This window comes from Dama dama, chromosome 31, assembly GCF_033118175.1.
Source record: "Dama dama isolate Ldn47 chromosome 31, ASM3311817v1, whole genome shotgun sequence".
In the NCBI taxonomy this organism is placed as follows: domain Eukaryota; kingdom Metazoa; phylum Chordata; class Mammalia; order Artiodactyla; family Cervidae; genus Dama; species Dama dama.
Window position 1 is genome coordinate 14,703,175 of NC_083711.1, and position 26,006 is coordinate 14,729,180.

Consider the following 26,006-nt stretch of genomic DNA (forward strand, 5'->3'; position numbering starts at 1 on the left):
TAGTCCAACTCTCACATCCATACATGACCACGGAAAAATCATAGCCTTGACTAGACAGGCCTTTGTTGGCAAAGTAATGTCTCTGCTTTTTAATATGCTGTCTAGGTTGGTCACAACTTTCCTTCCAAACAGCAAGCGTCTTTTAATTTCATGGCTGCATTCACCATCTGCAGTGATTTTGGAGCCCCCAAAAATAAAGTCAGGCACTATTTCCACCATTTCCCCATCTATTTCCCATGAAATGATGGGACTGGATGCCATGATCTTAGTTTTCTGGATGTTGAGCTTTAAGCCAACTTTTTCACTCTCCTCTTTCACTTTCATCAAGAGGCTCTCTAGTTCTTCACTTTCTGCCATAAGGGTGGTGTCATCTGCATATCTGAGGTTATTGATATTTCTCCCAGCAATCTTGACTCCAGCTTGTGCTTCCTCCAATCCAGTGTTTCTCATGATGTACTCTGCATATAAGTTAAATAAGCAGGGTGGTATATCTGCTCCCAAACTACAATGGTGAGAAAACAGTAGGATAAGAGTTATCAATGTGCCAATTTACAAAGGAAGAAAATGGAAAGAAGAGAAGAGGTCTCCAGTCTTAACTAATTTCAAAATTCAGCTGCGCAAGCCACCTTAGGTTCCAAAACTTGAGAATAAACCTCTGTAGTCTGGCTTTGCTCTCTGAGCCAGAGGCTCTACTGTCTGACCCAAGCCTCCATACTAGGAGTCTCTTTCCTTTTTGGAAAGGTGAAGGGCTGTATGTGTTTGCAGCTGAGTAGTTTTGTCAGCTTGTTCCCTATCAGTAGAATCTTGGGAGTCCAACAGTCTTATTTTGTTCTTTCTGTTTCTTTCAATCCAAGCTGGCAGTGTGACTGTTGGCAGAGTAGTCTCAAAAACCTTGTAAATCTCCCTTCAGTTTCAGAGATTCACTCCATTAGACCAAAGGCTCATCTGCACATCTTTCTTGGATAATCCCACTTCTGTTCTTGGCTTTTGCTTAGATCGTGAGGGGATCTGTGAGTTACTAGTCTAATCTCTCAAAGAACCACATGTGTAATTGAACATTCTGCTTTTTTATCCTCCCAGAGCACAAGGAAAAGGTTGTGCAGCCACACCCTTAGCCTTCTCTTCAGAAAAGGCTTCTTGAGAATCTATTGCTGTTCAGTCAGTCACGTCTGACTCACTGAGACCCGTGGACGGCAGCACACCAAGCTCCCCTGTCCTTCACTATCTCCCAGAACTTGCTTAAACTCATGTCTACTGAGTCAGTGATGCCATCCAACCATCTCATCTTCTGTAGTCCCCTTCTCCTCCTGCCTTCAATCCTTCAATGTGACTAAAATGGTAATGCTTCCTAAATTCATATGTAGATCCCACAATATTAAAATCAAAACCCCAGCATTCTTTATTTGTAGTAACAGTTCAGTTCAGTTCAGTCGCTCAGTCATGTCCGACTCTTTGCGACCCCATGAATCGCAGCACGCCAGGCCTCCCTGTCCATCACCAACTCCCAGAGTTTGCTCAAACTCATGCTCATCGAGTTGGTGATGCCATCCAGCCATCTCATCCTCTGTCGTCCCCTTCTCCTCCTGCCCCCAATCCTTCCCAGCATCAGGGTCACTTCCAAAGAATCAACTCTTCTCATGAGGTGGCCAAAGTATTGGAGTTTCAGCTTCAGCATCAGTCCTTCCAATGAACACCCAGGACTGATCTCCTTTAGGATGGACTGGTTGGATCTCCTTGCTGGCCAAGGGACTCTCAAGAGTCTTCTCCAACACCACAGTTCAAAAGCATCAATTTTTCAGCACTCAGCTTTCTTCACAGTCCAGCTCTCACATCCATATATGACCACTGGAAAAACCATAGCCTCGACCAAATGGACCTTTGTTGGCAAGTAATGTCTCTGCTTTTTAATATGCTATAGGTTGGTCATAGCTTTCCTTCCAAGGAGTAAGTGTCTTTTAATTTCATGGCTGCAATCACCATCTGCAGTGATTTTGGAGCCCAAAAATATAAAGTCTGCCACTGTTTCTACTGTCTCCCCATCTATCTCCTATGAGGTGATGGACCAGATGCCATGATCTTAGTTTTCTGAATGTTGAGCTTTAAGCAAACTTTTTCAGTCACCCCTTTCACTTTCATCAAGAGGCTTTTTAGTTCCTCTTCACTTTCTGCCATATGGGTGGTGTCATCTGCATATCTGAGGTTATTGATATTTCTCCCAGCAATCTTGATTCCAGCTTGTGCTTCTTCCAACCCAGTGTTTCTCATGATGTACTCTGCATATAAGTTAAATAAGCAGGGTGACAATATACAGCCTTGACATACTCCTTTTCCTATTTGGAACCAGTCTGTTGTCCCATGTCCAGTTCTAACTGTTGCTTCCTGACCTGCATACAGGTTTATCAAGAGGCAGGTCAGGTGGTCTGGCATTCCCATCTCCTTCAGAATTTTCCACAGTTTATTGTGATTCACACAGTTGAAGGCTTTGGCGTAGACAATAAAGCAGAAATAGATGTTTTTCTGAACTTTCTTGCTTTTTCGATGATCCAGCAGATGTTGACAATTTGATCTCTGGTTCCTCTGCCTTTTCAAAAACCAGGTTGAACATCTGGAAGCTCTTGGTTCACGTATTGCTGAAGGCTGGCTTGGAGAATTTTGAGCACTACTTTACTAGTGTGTGAGATGAGTGCAATTGTGCAGTAGTTTGAGCATTCTTTGTTATTTCCTTTCTTTGTGATTGGAATGAAAACTGACCTTTTCCAGTCCTGTGACCACTGCTGAGTTTTCCAAATTTGCTGGAATATTGAGCGCAGCACTTTCACAGCATCATCTTTCAGGATTTGAAATAGCTCAACTGGAATTCCATCACCTCCACTAGCTTTGTTTTTAGTGATGCTTTCTAAGGCCCACTTGACTTTACATTCCAGGATGTCTGGCTCTAGGTGAGTGATCACACCACTGTGATTATCTGGGTCATGAAGATTTTTTTTGTACAGTTCTTCTGTGTATCCTTGCCACCTCTTCTTAATATCTTCTGCTTCTGTTAGGTCCATACCATTTCTGTCCTTTATTGAGCCCATTTTTGCATAAATGTTCCCTTGGTATCTCTAGTCACAAGTCAGTTACAAAATGCAGGTGGAAAATAAGGAACTGAGAAGAGCCAAAACCATTTTAAGTAAGAGCAAAATTGGGGGGACTTGTAGTGAATTCCAAGTTGTCCTGCTTTTTATCAGTTAGATTTGTAGTGAACACAGTCAGTATGTTACCGAACTTCTCTAGTGGGGGCTTCCCTGGTGGCTTAGTTGGTAAAGAGTCTGCCTGCAATGCAGGAGACCTGAGTTAAATCCCTGGGTCAGGAAGATCCCCTGGATAATGGAATGGCTACCCAATACAGTATTCTTGCCTGATTTTCATGAACAGAGGAGCCTGGTGGGCTATAGTCCATGGGGTTGCAAAGAGTTGGAAACACCTGAGCAACTAACACACACATATATTGCTATGACTTCCCATCTCTAATGAGATTGGTTTTCAGTCCTAGGAGAGGGTAGCCTCTTGTGTGAGTGTTTTATTTCAGTCCTGGGGTGATGGCTTCTCCCGATGTCCATTGCTATATTCTTTAGAGTTCTAGTTGCCTCTTATAAGTCAAAGTCCAATACTCCAATTCTCATGTTAAATTTTTTATATTAAAATTATCCTGTTCAAGTTATTGTGTGGCTTCTGACTGATGCATTGCAAAAAAAGGAAAAAAAAAAAACAAACTGAAAATAAACCAATACAACAGAATATTTATCAACAATAAAACAAAATATAGTTTTGACATATGCAATTATATTGGTAAATACAAAAACATTATTATAAGAGAAAGATGCCAGAGAGAAAAGACTACCTACTGCAGAATTTAATTTACATGTTTCTGAAAAATGGAACTGGGCAGAAATCATATCAATGATTGTGAGAGGTAATTATTAGAAATCCACATAAGGGTAGGTTTGTGGATGCAACAAGTATTCCATACATTGTTTGTCTAGTGGTCCAGAACTGCATATGTTTGTCAACAGTTGGGATGGAGAATGGAAAATCAACTTTGATTCATTTCTTGACTAGCTATTTTTTTCTCCTGGAAGTTTTTAGTTGGTAATCCAAAGGGATGTCTTAGGTGTCAATCTGCATATGCATTTTTCTTTTTCATTTTTCTAGAAGTTTGATTAGGCCCTTTCACTTTGATCAGCTTCCCTGATAGCTCAGATGGTAAAGAATCTGCCTGCAACATGGGAGACCAGGGTTCAGTTCCTGGGTTGGCAAGGCCCCTTGGTGAAGGGAATGGCAACCCTCTCCAGGCTGCTTGCCTGGAGAATCCCATGGACAGAGGAGCCTGGCGGGCTACAGTCCAGGGATCACAAAGAGCTGGACTCGACTGAAAGACTAACACACACCCTTTCACTTTAAAAACTTGTTTAACGCTCTGGACAACCTCCGGTAATGGTTTCCTTGGTAACTTGTTCTCTTCTATTTTGTGAAGGCCCTTAATATTCCCACTTTTCTGGTACCATGGCTCCTTTCTAGTAACTCTTCTCCCAACATTATCCTGTATTTTGTTGGGTTACTGTCATATGGCGTGACCTAATATACCCTATCTGAAGAAGGGAATGGCTCCCCACTCCAGTATTCCTGCCTGGACAATCTCATGGACAGAGGAGCCTGGCCGACTACATTCCAGGGGTTGCAAAGAGTCAGACATGATTGAGCAATGGAGCATGCACACAATATAGTCTGAATGCAGTTGATTGTTCCCAGGAAGACATGTGAATTAAATTAGCATGGCACTAGAAAGGGGTATAAAGCTATTTTTATTTCCTGGAGTTGGATTCTAGGTTTCAGAACGCAGTGTTTACATTTATCACTATGAGGAGAAAGTCATGATGAGAAATGAGTTATACCTATACCAACATCTTTATCTTTATCTCCATCTTCATTCTATATCTATCATTAGTATCTGCATCAAACAGACCAATGTCTATATCTTGAACAGTGATTTTCAACAAGGGGCAACTATGTCTCTAGGGAACATGTGGCTGTCACACAGGAGGAGGTGCTCTTGGCATGGAGAAGGTAGAGGGCAGAGATTGTGTTCGACATCCTGCAGATGCAGGACCACACCCCGCTACAAGGAACTCTCCAGCTCACAAGGTCCACATGCCAGATTTGAGAAAACTTGATCTAGAGAGATCTTTAGAAAAGTGGGATCCCCTGGTTTTTCTCCCCAACTAAGTACTATTCACTTCTTATTCTTATTTTCTGAAAATATTCCATTATATAAAGTTCACTCCTCTTTTTTGCTTAATCTAATTGAAATTAATTTTCAGTTTGTTTTAACAAAGAACAACTGAGGTACCAAAGGCTTTTTCTATATATTTCAGTGTGTTAAGTAGTGGAAGGTATCAATACATTGAAATGATACTGTTCCTTCTTTAGTTGCCCTGTGTACTTGTATTTGAAACAGTACCAGATTTTACTGGAACTGAGAAAATAGAATTGCAAAAAGTTTACCTCTAAAATCACTGCAGTGTTACTTTACTATTTTGAATATTCAAATTCTTTATTTGTCATGATGGTGAAAAAAATTTAATTAAATAAATAGCATACAAGTATAAAAATATAACTCAAACTGAATCATCACATAACTGTACACTGAAAACTAACACAACATTGTAAATCAAGTATATTTCAAAATTTTTTTAATAAGAAAAAAGTAAAGATCAGTGTAAAACTTATATAAAATTCCTTTGCTTTCAGAACTCATGACTCAGTGTCTGCCAACCTGGAGATGTTGGTGTTCATTAGCAGCCAAAATTTGTTCTGAATCAGAAAATAATGTTTGATTTGAAGTGAATATTTTCCTCATAAAGGCATTTCTGAAATTTTTCTTCTCTAGTAAGTAGCAAACCTCCTGTGAGATTGGTGAATACATGATACCCTCATTGTGTGAATCAGAGAAGGCTACAAGCATGAGAAAATATGAGCATAAGAAACAGAAAAAAGTTATACACTATTAAGTAGTTCAAAATATTTTTCCTCTTGGAATGAAAGAAAAACAACTATTCAGTATTCTCACACAGATCATTTGTGCATATTTGTATCTTTTCTTTAAAAATTTCTACTGAAAATTTAGATCCTAATATCTGCATATCATCTATTTTTAAAGTAAGTGCTTTACTGACATTATATCAGTTAACATGTTGTGCCTTTAGATGGAAGAAAACCAGCTCGATTTTTCTGCAATAACTAGGAGAATGTATTGGCTCACAAAATTAAATGCCCAGAGGTGATTCATCTTCTGGGCTGGTTGATTTGACAGTTAAAGGTTGTTACTGAGTTCCTTTTCCTTTCTCACCATTCTAGCTTCTAGTGTCAGGCTTATCCTAAGGCAAGGTACCCAGGATACTGCCAAGATGACTGCCAATAACCTTATGGGATATAATATATGCTTCTTCTCAGATATACAGAGAGAAGACAGAGTGAGTGTTTGGAAGCTATCTCAAAGATCAAGGTTTCTTCCTTCTCATTTGCTATTGGAAAGAACAATTTAGTTCATAAGCTTCCACACTAACTAGCATAGGACAGATGTCTCAGTCTTTTATGCAAATGTGAATGTAAATATAAGTCACCTCTGGACCCTTCAAAGTTCAGATTCTTATTCAGAAGGTCTGGGTTGAGGTGGGATAATTTACATTTCTAACAGGCCACTATGCAATATTCATCTGTGTTGCTGGTCCTCAAGTCTTTCAAATGGTAAATGCTTCTCATATTTTTGCCTATCAGAAATAATGGCTTAAGATCAACTCTTCCAAAATAAAGAGCGCCTTTTCCTGCTTCAAAGAAAGAAGTCGGCATTCAATTCTGCTCTCTCTCTTTATGACCGTTGGTACCTCTCCACTCAGAGGAAGAGCTTTACAAAGTTGCCATTAAACCAAGTACTGCTAACCTAGAACATCTTTTATAAGAGTTTTGAGAAAAGAGATCTTTAAAGATAACCACCACTTTATTTCTTCCTGCCATTGTTTTGAAAATCATACCAGAGAAAAAGAAATACTCTGAGAAAATATTGTCCAAGATTTCAGAATGAAGTAATGAAAATGTTGCTGTAAAATTTCATGTTTTGAATAAGTCACCCCCTTCTGGTATAACTTTGTGATATTGACATTAGGAAACTATTTTAGAACCAAATGAAAAGTATGTCATAGCCTTTTTAGGAGTTCATTTCTGTTGTGACCCAAAGAAAGAACTGGGGTCATTCTAACACAGGATTCTAAAATCTGAGTATCTCTTCTGTTCTAAGTTTTTAGTTAAGGCTCACTACTTTTAGTAGTTTATTCCCTCCTCCAAATCTTTCAGTGATGTTTTAGAGCTTAAAACACACATGACTAGATGAATTTCTTAGCTCCCATTCAGTACATTCAGTATAGTATCTTCCTCTTACTTACAACTTTTGACCATTTTTTTTTTCCTGTTCTCTGACTAACATTCTTCTATAGAAAAGCCTAATTTCTTGATGACTGATCTACATAACTTCCAGTAGTTAATTAACAGATTTTTTTTTTTTTTTTCATTGCCTTTCAAAACTCACACATGGTCCCTCTCTTGGCCATTCTCTTTCCTTCCTGGATTTTCATACCCATATTTCAAAACTTGCTGGTATGTCTATCACACCCAAGTCCATAGCAATCTTTCCTTCATCTTTTGCAATGCAACCTTTTAGAACATGTGAGTCAGTTACAAAATGCATTGTAACCTTTGTTTTATTTCCTTTTACTTACATTATTTAACTTGTGCTCTGTTCTTTAGCCTTATTTATGCTGCATGTCTTTTCCGAGTATCCTTCCTTCTATACACCAGCTATTCAAAAATATTGAATTGGCTGATTATAATGAATCTTTAAAAAATTACAAGTTTGACAACTACAGTTTGAAAAAATGGCTCCAGCAAGCTTTATCTATAGAATATTTTCTTTACTACATTGTTGACTGCATATCCTGTAATAAGAAATATAAATGATTCTCCATGTTAGGAGACATAAACTTAAATTTCAGCATGGAATGATCTATTTGAAATGTTTATATCTTTCAGGTTGATTGCTTAGGCATTCTGGAAAATTTAGAACCATAAAGTATTCACCTTTTCATCCCTAGTTTACATAAAACAATTGCCTTCAAATTAGTTAAAAAGGTGACAATTTGCAAGTATCTTTCATAATGTTTTAATGAACTTCTTAATGTTTCAAAAAACTAGATCCTTGGACATTTATTTAGATTTTTTTAATTCCCTAGAAGTTTGCATTCATCCTCCCACATCATGGTTTACAAAGTTAAAAGTGACCAAAAGTATCTCTGGCCAAAGACAGAAGCGTGATGGAAAGTTCCTTGTGCTCGTGTTCCACAGTCTGAATTTAGATGAGTTTCATCCTACTGATAGATCATGAGACACAGGATTTTCTACAAGAAATCTTATTCTACAAGAATTATTATTCTAATTATTCTACAAGAATCTCCTTACCCTGGATGCACACTAGCCCTCTCTGAGAAGCTTATAAAAATATTCTAATACCCAAGAATTATTCTACAGTAAACCTAACTATCAGTGGGTCAAAAGTTTTAGGCATAGGTATTTTTAAGTGACCTTCAGAAGATTCAAGTGTATGGCAGGGTTAAGATTAATTGACCTAGGGAATAATTAGTGAGCAAGGATGTTAAATACTTAAATGGTATGAGAACCATCATTTGGACTACTACCCAAATGTTGCAAATGTAGGGGAAAACCTTACTTTCCTTGCCTTTGGATTTACTTTTCTGCTTCAAGCCAAAAGAATTGACTCCAATGCTTAGTTATTGGACCAATTTTTCAATCTCCTGAAACTTTATTACTGCTACCAGTGAGGTAAGTATTCTCTTTGCTGAGAGCCTATTCATTGTTTGCAAGTAAAACTTTTCAACTTTTTTTCCTGTTTTCTTTCATTAGTCTTTTTGTGGATTAAATTAAATTCTAGATGCCCTGGTAGATAATGATATACTCTGGTAACCACAATCTGCCAGGGTGAAGTTGAATTCTAAGCATATTCTAAAGTTTCCTTTCCCTGGGAATATCTTCCCTTAGTCATGGAAAGCTAATGGGGAGAAGAGTCAGAAACTTCACTCTTGCTCCTACAAAGAATGAAGCAGTATGCATCGTGAGACTTTTTATTTATTTATTTATTTTTGGCTCTTCTTTAGTTTTCTCACAGGCAGAGAATGTGCAGGCAGCGACAATAACAACAAAAATGGTACTTGCCCTTCTTCTGTGAGCTCTCTCTCATGGCAAGACACTGTTTTTATATACATTATGCCATTTCTTCACAAGACTTTATTTAAACATTTGTACTTGAAGGAGGTCCTTTAAGGACGTGACTAATTCTACAATAGTACTCAGTACTAACCATTCCATAAAGAAAACTAATAATAATGTTTGACAGAGGATGAGATGGTTGAATGGCATCACTGACTCAATGAAAATAAGTTTGAGCAACTCCGGGAAATGGTGAAGGACAGGACAGCCTGACGTGCTGCAGTCCACGGGGTTGCAAATGACTTAGTGACTGAACAACCGCAATGACAAATTTCACTAAAATAAATATGCTTATTGACATTCATTGTTCTACTATTGGAGATACTCTTCTCTCTTTTCCAGAGCCTCATCCCCTACAGTATCTTCTTGCATGCATGCTCAGTCACTTCAGTCATGTCCAACTCTTTGCTACCCTCTGGACTGTAGCCCGCCAGACTCCTCTGTCCATAGGATTCTCCTGGCAAGAATACTGGAGTGGGTTGCCGTGCCCTTCTCAGGGGACCTTCCCTATCCAGCGATCAAACCTGCATCTCTTAAGTCTCCTGCATCTGCAGGCAGAATCTTTAAATTTGTCCTTAATTATTGATGCTTTTTGGGGCACATGTGGATCTCGCCTCATGTTAATAGAGAAAACTGCAACCTCTTACTCCATGCCCCCTTCCCAGCCACACTCTATACCTCTTCTTCCTCTACCAGCCAGGAGTAATAAACCTACATTCTATGCTCAGAGTTTCTACCACATTCTTTCCCTTCAAATCCTCCATGAGTTTTAACTTGGCTTGCACTCCAATTCCTTTAAACCTGCCTTAAATGCCAAGCGAAGTTCTTATTTAACTTGGTTTCTAGGACATTTAACAGCATGAACACTTTTTCAATCCCTTTACCAGTTTCTTTGATTTCAGTCACATTTATTTTCATTTTGTGTCTCTAATCATTTCTTTCTTTTTTTTTTTCTTTTTCAGGCACTATTATCTCTTCCCATGACTTGAAAGTTGTCATTCCATACAATTTCGTCCTTAAAGTCTTCTCATCAATTTTCACATTTTCCCTAAATAATTCCTTCCACATCATTAGTTTGAATTATATGTTCATCAAGTGATTTTAATATTAAATTTCACATAAAATTTTCATTTTATAAGATGCTGTAATCAAATTGTCCAAAGCCAAATTCATCTCCCTACTCTTATTTTCTTTAATCCGTTATTGAACAGCTACTTACTGAACATCTATATAAAGTATTATTTTAATTACTATAAAATTGCCATGAGCAAAAATGTGAATAGTGCAAGTTCTAATAGGAATAGAGTAAAGGATGATTTGAGTGAGAGAAAAGAGTATGATAAAGAGGCAGTTTTATGGTGTACAAGTTTGAAAGGGGACATTTGGAGTTTGATTTATTATAGGATAAACTTGAGTTATTTATGAGACAATGAAATACAGGAGTCCCACAGAGAGTTAAATGTGGATTTAACATTCACATGAGAGATCTTAGTTGTTTGTAATAAATAAGAGAGAAATCAGAACTTAGATGTTAAGATTCATAGAATGGAATAAAAATCAAGGAGGTGATTATAGATAGGGAGTATCAGATATCTGTCTGAGTTTTGAGACACAACCACCAGGTATTAGAAGGATGAGAATGGAAGAGTAAAATGTTAGTGAAAGGTAAGAGAATAAAGAAAGAGTGATTTCCTGGAAGGGAAGTCACATAGGTATTTCAAGGAGGAGGAATTAGTAGTTAAAGTTGGAAATGCATTTAATATTTTGAGTAAAGTACCCTCTGAACATTTCTACCTGCTAAAAATAAGAAGTTCACTGCTGTCCACTTTATATCTTCATTAAGATATCTGTAATAAAATGTAGAGTGCTAGCTTGTTTGGAATAGTTTAAAGAAAAAGTAAATGGAAAAAATCCACAAAAATCCATTAATTAATGACTACATTTTTGAGAAGCTTTGTAATTAAAAGCATAGTAAAACAAAGGGGTTTCCTTGGTGGCTCAATGGCACAGAATCCACCTGCAAAGCAAGAGATACAGGACATAAGTTCCACCCCTGGGTCAGGAAGGTCTCTTGGAGGAGGGCGTGGCAACCCATTCTAGTATTCTTGCCTGATAATCTCAAGGATAGAGGAGCCTGGCAGGCTACAGTCCATGGGGTCGCAAAGAGTCGGATATGAGTGAAGCGACTGAGCATACGCACATGCACAGTCAAATAAAGCATAGTTAATAATGCGCATGGGGTGAAGAGAGAGATTTTGTTTTCTTTTGAAGATGTGTGGAGTAATACAACAATTTAATGGTTAGGGGGATGACAACAGGAAAAAAATAAAGAGAGAGAGAGAGAGATGCAGGAAAGAGAAGGAGCATCGCAGGGCTGGTTTTCTTAAAAAGGTAAAAGTGAATGAGCCCTATCACATAAGTGGGGTGGTTAGTCATAGGAAGGAATATGAAATATTGATTCACAAGTATAGGAGAAAACATCAAAAATGCAGTGAGCTAGTGGATGTGATGGTATTAGCTTATGGATTTTTACTTCGAAATTCACCTATTAGCATTTCTCCAAGAGACTGGATACAAGGTCATCATGTGATCCTGTTAGTGGGGAACAGGAGGAGGGAAGGAATACTAGAGGGGAGAATGCTGCCAAATGGCCATTGAGGACAGTAAGGGGTGGTGGGTGAACCGAGTCAGGGACTGTCGCAGGACTGCAATGCTAACGGTGCTCTTGAAATTAATGGTCATGAAATATGAATTCAATTGGTAGCACATTATACAGCATCAGACACTTTTTTTTTTTTTTTTTTGATCTGGCCATTGACTTAGACATAATATTAAATTTAACCAGCATTTTGAGTTGTTTTTCCCAAGGAAACATAACTAAGAAGTTTGGTAAATAAGTTGAGTGTATGAAAGGAAATTCATACACCCTGCACTCCATAAAAAGGGAAGTTAAATGAAGAGGCTATAAAGCATTGGGAAAGAATTGAGGACCACCACTAAAGACCATCAGAGATGAGGTAATCAGGTATAAAACAAGGAATAAAAAAGTAGCAATTGGAGAGTAGACTCTTGAGTCTGAGATTTTCGTACAACTTTTGGTAATGATATGTTCAAGGTTATGATAAGACAGGAGAGTTGTAACTGGAGTGAACAAAGTAACTGTAGAAGAAGTGAAAGAAAATGAGAGATTCACAGAATAGAAGAATTTTCTAAGTGGATATTTAGAGCAAAAAGAATTATAAAATGAACAACGTTGAAGAACTTAAAAATAAAGCAAGCTGAAAAATACTCATGGAATGTGAGCTAATGTGACCAAAAATCTATAAGCAATTAAAGCAACAAGTTGTGGTAGGTGATATAGAAGAGTATTAAGAATAGGTGGTATATGAGTTGTTTTCATTGACATATAGTTGATTTACAATGTCATTTTAGTTTTAGGTGTACAGCATTGAGATTTGATATTTTTATAGATTATACTCCATTTAAGGTTATTATAAAGTATTGTTTATAACCTCTGTGCCATCCATCACATGCTTGTATCTTAATTATTTTATACCTAGTAGTTTGTACTTCTTAATCCCACCCCTTATATTGTACCCACATCTCTCTGTCCATTGGTAACCAACCACTAGTTTCTTTTCTGTATCTGTGGTCTGTTTCTATATGAGTTTTAAAAGTGGAGACTTGGCAAAAAGAAGGGAGTGACAAAAGGGTGGATAATACTATGAGGAGCAAAGAGGACACTTACCTAGCTTCTCCCCCTGGTCTTACAAAGACTGTGAAACACAAACAAGCAAACCCAAAACAACTGTGAGAAAAATACTTGATGGAATTAATCTTGTATAGTTTTAGAGATACAGCAGTAGTGAAGCTGTGTGTTTGGAGGAGGAAGTGCTCTGGGACCCTGGGCTTCCCAGGTGGTGCTAGGGGTAAAGAATCCGCCTGCCAATGCAGGCGACATGAGAGACTCGGTTTGGAGCCCTCGGTTGGGAAGGTTACATGGAGAAGGACACAGCAACCCACTCCAGTAGTCTAGTCTGGAGAATCCCATGGATAGAGGAGCCAGGAAGGCTACGGTCTATGGGGTCGGAAAGAGTCAGACACAACTGAAGCGACTTAGCACGCACACACACTGGGAGCCTACCCTATCCTGTCAATGCTTAAGAAAATAAGAAGAAAGTGAAAGTGAAAGTCGCGTCCAGCTGTTTGCGACCCCATGGACGGTATAGTCCATGGAATTCTCCAGGCCAGAATACTGGAGTGGGTAGCTTATCCCTTTTTCAGCGGATCTCTCCCACCCAACTAGGGTCTCCTCATTGCAGGTGGATTCCTTACCAACTGAGCTATGAGGGAAGCCCAAGAAAATAAGGATAAAGTAATGAATAAAACTCTGCCTCTCCTGCCATTTCTGAAAGTAGATTTCTAGTAGTTCAAAACATAACCTGATGTCTTTATAAACTTCTTCCTCTTCCTTTCTACTAAAACAACTTTTTCCTAAAAGTATTTTGCACTCATTCAAGCATTCTTGCCCTAGGTTTATTCTACTAGCCTAGATTTTCTCTAATTGCCTCTTTGCCTTGATTTTCCTTTGAGTCTTGTGCAGCATGCTCTCTGCTTGCCCTAAGCCAATCAGTCTTTCATAGTGCTAAAGACAGATTTTTCTAACATAAAAATTTATCAATTCCATTCTCAAGTTCAACAATCTCAAGGGTTAAAAATCTAAACACATTTCACAATATTCAAAGTATTTTGTAATCTGGCCTATACTCTCTTTAACTCACATTAACCATTTTCCAGTTATAACTTTCTGCAGTTAGATGTGGAACCATACCTGTACACATCCCATCTTTTTGAAATCTTTTCTTTATATTTTCCTGTAAAGTTAAATCTAATTCATACATTTATTCCCAGGTAAGGGATAAATCCTCTGTGTTCTCATCCCTCAGTATCCAAAGCTGATTTACTCTCAGGCCCTCATTTTCCTCTGGTGCTTCAGGGCAGGAATTATCTCTTCTCCTTCTAATTTTCCATTGGCATAGCTCCATTAACCAGTGGGCTCCTTCAGGAATGATTTCATTTGATTTTTTTTTTTTTTCTTTTTTTCCCACTTGGTTAAAAATGCAATGCTTGTCAAGTAGAAAGCTTACAGTGGATGCTTTAGGGAGACACATCATTAGGTAGACACATCATTAACTGTGTACACAAAGAACAAGATAACTTTAAGCATTACCATGGACTTCACTCAAATATAGATTTTTTTTGTTTGTTTTATTTTGTTTTTCAGAAGGAAATAGTTGAATAAGGGGGAAAAAACTGGTTAGGGACTTCTAGTAACTTTGTTTTAAGGACAAACTAGAAAAGTTACTATTTAAAAAATATAGATAAATATCAGTTGATCATGACAAATTCTTTCAATTGATTCCAGGTGTACCATTATCAACACAGAAGAGAGATTCATCCCTATTGTTGGAAAATTGATTTTTGAGATCACTGTGCCTTCAGTATTTGGTATCAAGGTAAAGTAGCTCATAGTGGGTGTAGTGAATTGCACTACTGGTCTCTTCATTAGTAGACTGGTAGGTTAACCATCATACAAGTGGATGGTTCCTAATTGATCTGTCTTGTGTAATTGAATTGGAACATTTCTTCCTGGTTTGTCTTCTACATTCTAAAGAAAGAAGTACATACAAATATGTGGACCAAAATGACTTTTCTATGAATAGTTGCCAGGTGTCCTTAGCAATTGAAGGTGCATACTTTTTAACTTCCAGAAATGATGCCTTTGACTAAGTTATTTTTTCAAAGAGACACTAACAAGATTGAGAATTAGACTTTATAGTTGGCTAGGAGTGTAATTTGATGATTTAGTATGTCAGGGATATTTTCATTTCTTCTTTAATATTCACAGCACTGTCTCTGGATAACTATACTTGTTTCAGTGTACATGCATCCTTCATACAATCTGTGTTTTATGATGAAACATGGGTGCCAAAGCTGAGCTAACTGGCATAATATTAATCAGTATCCATGGGACTCAGCAAGTGAGACTAGTAAAGACATTTCTTGAATAGTGTGCTCTCTCTGAACCTTTCAAGGTGGGGCACAGCAGAAATGTGTAAACTGCTATGGTTATCTTCTTTCTCAGGAGTAAATCAGCCTTAGGATAAAAAGAGCTCATTATGGAAGGCAAAGTAGACTCATAAAAGGATCCTGCTTCCTGATGAGGTAGCAAAGCCAAAAATCAAATAAAACATGAGCCTTTGAACTCTCCAGATAGCAGAGCCAGTAAATCCACTTTATTGCTTGAACTAATTGGAGTTACATTTTCCATTATGTCAAAATGAAAGACTGATAACTATTATACAGAGGATTGTTATGAATTGCCATAGCAAGCCTGTTGTTTTCTGGAGGCGGTTACTCTTAAGATATGTTTGGGGTGATGACAAAGACCGTGTTTTACCAAAACATAGACTTCTTCTATTTGATCAAAGTAGAGAAATTCCATAAAGGCATTAAATATTTTGATGGTGAACACAGAGAGCAGTCTTGACAGAATGAGGGGAAAGGACTGGTACATTTCAGTGGGAAGGATATGTAATTTAAAAAGCTTTTGGTGTCACTAAATTCTGTAGGGGTTTGGACAATGGGGAGCTGTGCAGGTGGGAAGATTATTATCTGGGGAAGATTATTGCTGGGGCCTTCAGGGAGTTTTGGATGTAAAGGATATATGGGTCCCAATTCACACAGATTGCTTTTACCTCAAAAGCAGCCCCTATATATATGCAGTGCTTTAAGTTGATATAGATAGGTGGAAAACAGAACCAAAATTTAACAGTATGAAATATTTGTACCAAAGTTAATTTTTTGAGTGTTTGGGCTTCCTTGGTGGCTCAGACAGTAAAGCGTCTGCCTGCAATGTGGGAGACCTGGGTTCAATCCCAGGGTTGGGAAGATCCCCTGGAGAAGGAAACGGCAACCCACTCCAGTACTGCTGCCTGGAAAATTCCATGGACTGAGGAACCTGGAAGGCTACATGGGGTTGCAAAGAGTAGGACATGACTGAGCGACTTCACTTTCACTCTTTTAGAAACTGGAACTTTTGAAAATAAATTGTATTTTTGTGTTGAATAAAACAGCATATATTTGGTTTTGGCAACATTAAAAAAAATAAAAGATCGAAGTGGGTTATAATTTGACACCCCACAATATTCTTGCCTAACTTATTTGAAAGTTCTTATTATGAGTTACAATTAAGAATTTCAGGAATACTATTATGAATTTTCAGTGGAGTCTGAATCAGGTTGGAATTTTGTTCTTTTTTAAGTCCCTTGGGTTGCTTGAGTATTTTTTAGGGTAAGGCCTGACTGGGGCTTCCCAGATGGCTCAGTGGTAAGGAATTTGGCTGCCAGTGCAGCAGATTCAGGAGACACAGGTTTGATCCCTGGGTCGGGAAGATCCCCTGGAGCAGGAAATTGCAACCCACTCAGCTATTCTTGCCTGGAAAACCCCATGGAGAGAAAAACCTGGCAGATTATAGTCCATGGGATCGCAAAGAGTCAGACAACTGAGCAACTGAACACACACACATAGTCACACACACATACACACACACATACACAGAGCCTCATATCAGTTCAATTGCTCAGTTGTGTCTGACTCTTTGTGACCCCACAGATTGCAGCACGCCAGGCCTCCCTGTCCATCACCAACTCCTGGAGTTTATTCAAACTCATGTCCATTGAGTCACTGATGCCATCCAGCCATCTCATCCTCTGTCGTCCCCTTCTCCTCCTGCCTTCAATCTTTCCCAGCACCAGGGTCTTTTCAAATGAGTCAGTTCTTCGCATCAGGTGGCCAAAGTGCTGGAGTTTCAGCTTCAGCATCAGTCCTTCCAGTGAATATTCAGGACTGATTTCCTTTAGGGTGGCCTAGTGAACTTTTATCTCCATAAGAGTGTTGTTTATAACACGACCTTACTCTATCAGCTGCTTCCCTCTTTTCACTAATAAATTTTCATAGCATCCACCAACCTAAATGAAAGCTCAAACTGTATGACAAGTTCAGATTGCTATTGTCACATTCAGACTTGTTACAAATGAGGATAAACACTAAATGACCCATGAGTTCAAGATGTGAGTCACACTTAATTGCTTCCTTTTATGTGGAGAGAAGTATTCAGAAATCCCCTTTCAATTTGTTTGCTCATCATTCTGATGCTTGGAAAGAAGTCATATCAATAAATAAAATAAATATACCAATAACATTCTTTTCCATCTATTAAATATGGTGAAAAATAGATATTTAATAGGTAAAACCAAAGTCCTCAAATTCAACTCTTTTGGCATAACACATTTTAAAAATTTATACAGTCTGCTTATTAATATATACTTAATACTAAAGAAGGTACTCAAGTATTTTATTTTATGGATTTTCACATAAAATACTAGATGTCTTTAACTCATATTAGCACTTTTTCTTTATGTTTATTATCTTTATTGTGATTTACTATTTATGTGCAATGATAAAATTAATTTAACACCATAAAACCAGGTCCAACGTTCCAGTATTTCCTAAACTGATGAAAATCCAAATTACTTGAGTAAAGATTCAAGTATAATCATACACTTTTTGGGAAAATAAATATGCTTTCAGAAATTTCAATTCTTTTCCATTCAGTTCAGTTTAGTTCAGTCTCTCAGTCATGTCCGACTGTTTGCAACCCCATGGACTGCAGCACTCCAGGCTTCCCTGTACATCACCAACTCCCAGAGTTTGCTCAAACTCATGTCCATCAAGTCGGTGATGCCATCCAGCCATCTCATCCTCTGTTGTCCCCTTCTCCTCCTGTCTTTGATCTTTCCCAGCACCAGGGCCTTTTCCAATGAGTCAGTTCTTCAGATCAGGTGGTCAAAATATTGGAGTTTCAGCCTCAGCATAGTCCTTCCAATGAATATTCAATTATTAATTAATTAGAATATATTCCATGCCTTCCCTTGTGGGCTTGTGGCTCAGCTGGTAAAGAATCCGCCTGCAGTGCAGGAGACCTGGGACCAATCCCTGGGTTGGGACGATCCCCTGGAGAAGGGAAAGGCTACCCACTCCAGTATTCTGGCCTGGAGAATTCCATGGACTGTATAGTCCATGGGCTCACGAAGAGCCAGACACGATCAAGTGACTTTCACTTTCACTTTATATTCCCTGCCAAAATGTTAAATTTTGATATCATACTGTATTAAATCAGGATGCATCTAGATAGACAAACTTTCTCTGCAAAGAAAAATAAATGATATTCTAGCTTTGTGGTTCATAAAGTCTCTGTTACAAAAAAACTCTGTTATTTTACCCCTGAAAGTAGCCATAAATCATATGTAAATAAATGAGATGTCTGTGTTCCAATAAAGCTTTATTTATAAAAAGAAAAAGCTATGAGCTGGATTTGGTCCATAAGTCGTGGTTTTCTGACCTCTGATCTAGATATGTAGAATATCGTTTTCTAATTTCTTAAGTAGGCAGATGTATTCAGTCTGCCTTCAGAATATGTATGTATGTATAAATATATCTATATATTTTATATATACAGGCATGTGGAGGAGATGTTGCAAGAGTGGTTTCAGACCACCACCATAAAATGAATAAATAAATAAAGCAAGTCATTTGAAATTTTTGGTGCTAGTGTGTATGAAAGTTATGTTTGCACTATTCTATAGTCTACTAAGTGTCAAGTAGGATTATATCTTAGAAAACGTACATACCTCAATTTAAAAAATGCTTTACTGTTAAAAAAATGCTAAAAATCATCTGAACCTTTAGGGGTAGCAATTTTTTTGTTGTAGAGGATTTGTCTCTATGTCCTGAGTGATCAGGGTGGTGATCGCATGAAGGTTGGGATGGCTGTAGAAAATCTTAAAATAAGACAATGAAGTTTTCTGCATCAGTTGACTTTTCCTTTAATAACAGAGAAAAGCAACCTGACACCATGTTGGATATTCTTTTAGGTCTAACTTTTGAGCTCTGTCATCTGTGCTTAGTCATGCTGGCTCTGAAACTTTTTCTAATAGAATATTGTCTATAACCTGAAATATCCATGTAGCCTTTTGTCAAGGCTCTGTCTTTAGGCTGGACCTTAAAGCCATAACACTTTTCATTCACATAGAGACAAAATGTTGCAGAACAAAAAATGACATTTGTTGTATTGGGGGTTTGCAGGAATACAGTGACTAGACTTAACTGGATAGCTGCAAGAACAAAAGGTTATCACATACCATCTAGAGTGTGGCCGGCACCAAGAAGTCTGCAACAGCCAGTTATGCCTGCCCCTGCCACCAGCTCTTAGTATAAAAGAAGCCTGAATTTTAACTCAGGTAAAATGGTTCTTTAGACACTAGTTTGCCATCTACTCCATCTGCTGGCTTTCCCTATCAAACTGCTGTTTCTTTTTCCAACACCTCATCTCTCAGTGTGACCAAAAAGCACATGAAAAGATGTTCCATATCACTATTTATTAGAGAAATGTAAATCAAAACTACCGAGAGGTATCACTTTACATCAGTCAGAATGGCCATCATCAAAAAATCTCCAAGCAACAAATGCTGCAAAAGATGTGGGGAGAAGGGAACAATCCCACTCCTTGGTGTATACCCAGAGAAAACTACAGTTCAGAAAGATATATGCACCCCAATGTTCATGGCACTGCTGTTTGCAACAGCCAGGACATGGGAACACCCTGACCGGGGACTGACATATCTGCACTACTGTATATAAAACAGGTAAACTGATAAAGCGCACAGGGCACTCTGCGCAATACTCTGTAATGACCTATGTCAGAAAAGAACCTAAAAAAAAAAGAGTGGACATATGTATAACTAATTCTCTTTGCTATGTACCTGAAAATAAAACAGCATTATAAATCAACTATACTCCAATATTTTTTTTTAAACTGCTATAATGGAAATGTCTTAAAGCAGGGATATTTTTGTCTTTTCAATCACATTTGCCATCAAAACTGATAATATTAAAAAAGAAGGTCCTGATGCTAAGTTTTCTCATACTGTTCATGGGGTTCTCAAGGCAAGATTACTGAAGTGGTTTGCCATTCCGTTCTCCAGTGGACCATGTTCTGTCAGACCTCTCCACCATGTCCCGTCTGTCTTGGGCGGCCCCACACAGCATGCCTTAGTTTCACTGAGTTAGACAAGGCCGTGGTCCTGTGATCAGATTGGCTACTTGTTTGTGATTGTGGTTTCAGTCTGTCTGCCCTCTGATAACCTCTCACAACACCTACCATCTTGCTTGGGTTGCTCTTACCTTGGACGTGGGGTATCTGTTCACCGCTGCTCCAGCAGGCCTATACAGTCAGCACAAACAAGAGCAGGAGCTGACTGTGGCTCAGATCATGAACTCCTTATTGCAAAATTCAGCCTGAAATTGAATAAAGTGGAGAAAACCACTAGACCATTCAGGTATGACCTAAATCAAATCCCTTAAGACTATACAGTGAAAGTGAGAAATAGATTTAAGGGACTAGATCTGATAGAGTGCCTGATGAACTATGGATGCAGGTTTGTGACATTGTACAGGAGACAGGAATCAAGACCTTCCCCAAGAAAAAGAAAAGCAAAAATGTAAAATGGCTGTCTAAGGAGGCCTTACAAATAGTTGTGAAAAGAAGGGAAGTGAAAAGCAAAGGAGAAAAGGAAAGATATACCATTTGAATGCAGAGTTCCAAGAATAGCAAGGAGTGATAAGAAAGCCTTCCTCAGCAATCAATGCAAAGAAATAGAGGAAAACAACCGAATGGGAAAGACTAGAGATCTCTTCAAGAAAATTAGAGATACCAAGGGCACATTTCATGCAAAGATGGGCTCAATAAAGGACAGAAAAGGTAGGGACCTTACAGAAGCAGAAGATATTAAGGAGAGGTGGCAAGAATACACAGAAGAACTGTACAAGAAAGATCTTTACAACCCAGATAATCACGATGGTGTGATCACTCACCTAGAGCCAGACATCCTGGAATGTGAAGTCAAGTGGGCCTTATAAAGCATCACTACAAACAAAGCTAGTGAAGGTGATGGAATTCCAGCTGAGCTACTTCAAATCCTGAAAGATGATGCTGTGAAAGTGCTGCACTCACTATGCCAGCAAATTTGGAAAACTCAGCAGTGGCCACAGGACTGGAAAAGGTCAGATTTCATTCCAATCCCAAAGAAAGGCCATCCCAAAGAATGCTCAAACTACCGCACAATTGCACTCATCTCACACGCTAGTAAACTAATGCTTAAAATTTCAAGCCAGGCTTCAGCAATACGTGAACCGAGAACTTCCAGATGTTCAAGCTGGTTTTAGAAAAGGCAGAGGAACCAGAGATCAAATTGCCAATATCTGCTGGATCATCGAAAAAGCAAGAGAGTTCCAGAAAAACATCTATTTCTGCTTTATTGACTTTGCCAAAGCCTTTGACTGTGTGGATCACAATAAACAGTGGAAAATTCTGAAAGAGATGGGAATACCAGACCACCTGACCTGCCTCTTCAGAAATGTGTATGCAGGTCAGGAAGCAACAGTTAAAGCTGGACTTGGAACAACAGACTGGTTCCAAATAGGAGAAGGAGTACGTCAAGGCTGTATATTGTCATCCTGCTTATTTAACTTATATGCAGAGTACATCATGAGAAATGCTGGGCTGGAAGAAGCACAAGCTGGAATCAAGCTTGCCAGGAGAAATACCAATAACCTCAGATATACAGATGACACCACCCTTATGGCAGAAAGTGAAGAACTAGAGAGCCTCTTGATGAAAGTGAAAGAGGAGAGTGAAAAAGTTGGCTTAAAACTCAACATTCAGAAAACTAAGATCATGGCATCCACTCCCATCACTTCATGGCAAATAGATGGAGAAACAGTGGAAAAAGTGGCTGACTTTAATTTTGGGGGCTCCAAAATCACTGCAGATGGTGATTGCAGCCATGAAATTAAAAGGTGCTTACTCCTTGGAAGGAAAGTTATGACCAACCTAGATAGCATATTAAAAAGCAGAGACATTACTTTACCAAAAAAGGTCCGTCTAGTCAAGGCTATGATTTTTCCAGTGGTCATGTATGGATGTGAGAGTTGGCCTATAAAGAAAGCTGAGCACCGAAGAATTGATGCTTTTGAACTGTGGTGTTGGAGAAGACTCTTGAGAGTCCCTTGGACTGCAAGGAGATCCAACCAGTCCATTCTAGAGGAGATCAGTTCTGGGTGTTCATTGGAAGGACTGATGTTGAAGCTGAAACTCCAATCCTTTGGCCACCTGATATGAAGAGCTGACTCATTTGAAAAGATCCTGATGCTGGGAAAGATTGAGGGGAGGAGGAGAAGGGGACGACAGAAGATGAGATGGTTGGATGGTGTCACCGACTCAACGCACATGGGTTTGGGTGGACTCTGGGAGTTGGTGATGGGCAGTGAGGCCTGGCGTGCTGCAGTTCAGTGGGTCGCAAAAAGTCGGACATGACTGAGCAACTGAACTGGATTGAACTGATGCTAAGTCTAGTATGTAAAGAGCTTAGAAATTTTCACTGCATAGTTATAATAATAAAATGCTGAATAAATGAAAAACTGAAGAATTTTCTTAGACTTATTAGAAAAATAGAATTGAAGTGTAAAACACTACACTGTAATCTAAAGAGACAGCAAATTTGAGAGTCATAATGGGGTCTCCTAATCTGGGATTGACTCTGCATAAACCAACAACTAGGGACACTTGAATGGGAGTTTTGGCAAATTTCTGAAGAGTAAATGTCACTAGTGTAAAACTGAAAAATCTCATGTGCCATTATATTTGGACTGTTATAGGTCCCACTTCTAAAAATCTTACCAGATTATTATGGTGATGGCTCAAGAGATATTGTATGTGGCTCTAGCCAGGAGGGGGGATAGGAGGCATTAGAAACACACTCAGAACATTATAACAAAGCCAACTTTCCTTTGAAAAGGATTTTACAGGACCTTGTCTGATCTATGACAGGGCACATGCTGAAATCCAGCCCCTCTAGTCTTCCTGTTTCACCTAAGGGTGGGCTCAGTGGGGAGTCATAAGACACTGGTTAATACCACAGTTAAGGTTGGTTACAAATGAAATTAAATATTGACATTTAAACATAAAATCATAGAACAATTATCCTCCTCCACATTCTACTCCAACACTAACAGAGCTCCAGGTTATAACAGTAGATTACAGATGAAAAAACTGCAAGACACAGACTCTCTGTGAGAGATCTCTTAGCAAATCCCAAAGACAACACGAGAGACAAAAATCTAAGACACCAGAGGACTTTGAAAAGTTTGGCACCTTCAGTTATGTCAAGCAATAAACTCCTAGATAAACATGCACCATCACACCAAAGGCCTATTTACCCAATACATTAAGTCCAGATTTTAACAAAATTGCAAAATGTGCTAAAAGCCAGGAAAGAGTCTGAAGAGACAAAGCAAATTATCAAAAATGGACTGATACGAAACAGATGTTGAAATTATCAGAGAATTTAAAATAGCTATGATTAACTTGTTATGAACCCTAATGGAAAAAAAATTGACAATGTGGAAGAACAGATGCATTAGATGGAAACACTGAGAAAGCATTACGAGTAAATGCTAGAAATCAAAAACACTGAAACAGGTTTGAAGAATCCTTTGATCATCTCATCAGTAGACTGGACACAGCTGAGGAAAAGATCAGTGAGCTGGAATATATGATGACAGAAACCTCCCAAAGTTAAACGCAGGGAGAAAAAGGAATAGGGAAAAAAAAAAAAAAAAAAAAAAAAAAAAGGGAGAGAGAGAGCCGTGGGACAATTTCAGAAGATGTAACTCATGTGTAATTAGAATACTAAAAGGAGAAAAAAACATGATGAAGAGAAAGATTTAGCCAGATATTTTCTAAAATTAATGAGAAATAATAAAGAATAGATGCAGGAAGCTCAGAGAATATCAAACAAGCTAAATACTTAAATACTGAAAAATCTACATGAGGGATAATGTATTCAAATTAAAGAAAATAAAAATACTTAAAAAGACAGAGAAACAACACCTTATCTGCAGAGGAATAAACAGAATTATATGGGACTTCTCAAAAGAAAACACACAAGAAGTGTGGTGTGACAAATTTCATTCTTTTTTTTAAAGATACCAACACAGAATTCTTTATCAAGCCAAATTATGCTTCAGAAGTAAAGGGGAAAAAAAAAAAACTTTCTCAGAAAAACAAAAACTTAGGATATTCATCAACAAAAGAAATATCTTGAAAGAAATATTAAAAAAAAATTCTTCAGGGAGAATAGAAAATATATGGGTCAGATACTCAAATCTATGTAAAGAAAGGAAGGATGTCAAAAAATAAATGATTAAAATAATTTTTAATTATTTCTATTTAGTGATATAAAAATAACTTTAAAATAAAAATTAGAACAACATATTTTGTGCTTATAGATTATGGCTAAGTCTAAAGTTTAAGGGGCTTCCCAGGTGTGGGAAAGAATCTGCCTGCTCATGAAGGAGACTCAGGAGATGCAAGCTCGATCCCTGGATCAGGAAGGTCCCCTGGAGGAGAAAATGGCAACCCACCTCAGTATTCTTGCCTGAAAAATCCCGTGGACAGATGGACCTGGCCGGCTACAGTCAATGGGGTTGCAAAGAGTAGGGCGTGATGGAGTGACTGAGCACGTACACACGTGTTGGGTGGGTGGTAACAGAAGGTCCCTGTAAAACATGAGGTTGAAACGGTAAACACAACAATAAAAGGAAGTGTAAACAAAGCAAATGATGGGACCAAAATTCAAAACCTTAACGTTTGAAAATCAAAAAGCCATTTAAGCACATAAACACTCCGAGTCACCCTTGTTCCAACAGTAATTTTATTTACTCTCAAATAATTATTTGATATTATCCATATCAAATATGGATAATCTTAGAACACTCTTGAGGATCTTTTTCTGCCTAGTTATAGTATTTTATGATATAAAGTAAGTTATAAATAATAGCCAATAAATTGTAGCTTATTCTTCTACTTGCCAGTAATTTACTTATGATAAAAATACATTTTGTATATTCTACTACATTTTTATTCATTTATCAAATATCTAGTGAATACTAACCACAGGTAACTGCATCATAGAAATATCTTGCAGAAGTTTTTCTGGCATGTATTATGTAGTGGCCAAGTTTGAAGAGTCTGAAAGTTTCATATCCTGGACCCATCACTTATAAGCCACATAAAGAAAAGTGAAGTCGTTCAGTCGTGTCCGACTCTGCGACCCTGTGGACTGTAGCCTACCAGGTTCTCCATCCATGGGATTTTCCAGGCAAGAATACTGGAGTGGGTTGCCATTTCCTTCTCCAGGAGATCTTTCTGACCAAGGGATCAAACCCGGGTCTCCCACATTGTAGGCAGAGGCTTTACTGTCTGAGCCACAGGGAAGTCACTATACAGTCCATGGAATTCTCCAGGCCAGAATACTGAAATCGAACCGGGGTCTCCTGCATTGCATGAGGATTCTTTACCAATTGAGCTTTGGAATTCTCCTCTAAAGCACGTGGTTGTGGGCAATGTGTTTATCTTTTCTGTATTTCACTTTCCTAATCAGTATGCTGTGTGT

At 38.2% G+C, this 26,006-nt stretch overlaps 1 long non-coding RNA gene across 1 annotated transcript in view; it reads left to right on the plus strand.

The window, feature by feature from the left end:
• Positions 1–26,006, plus strand: part of LOC133050200 (uncharacterized) — a 43,114-nt gene that overhangs the window by 13,296 nt on the left and 3,812 nt on the right. Inside the window, exon 2 of the long non-coding RNA XR_009691550.1 lies at positions 14,798–14,888. This is a non-coding gene — a long non-coding RNA (uncharacterized LOC133050200). The remainder of the gene's footprint in view (positions 1–14,797; positions 14,889–26,006) is intronic.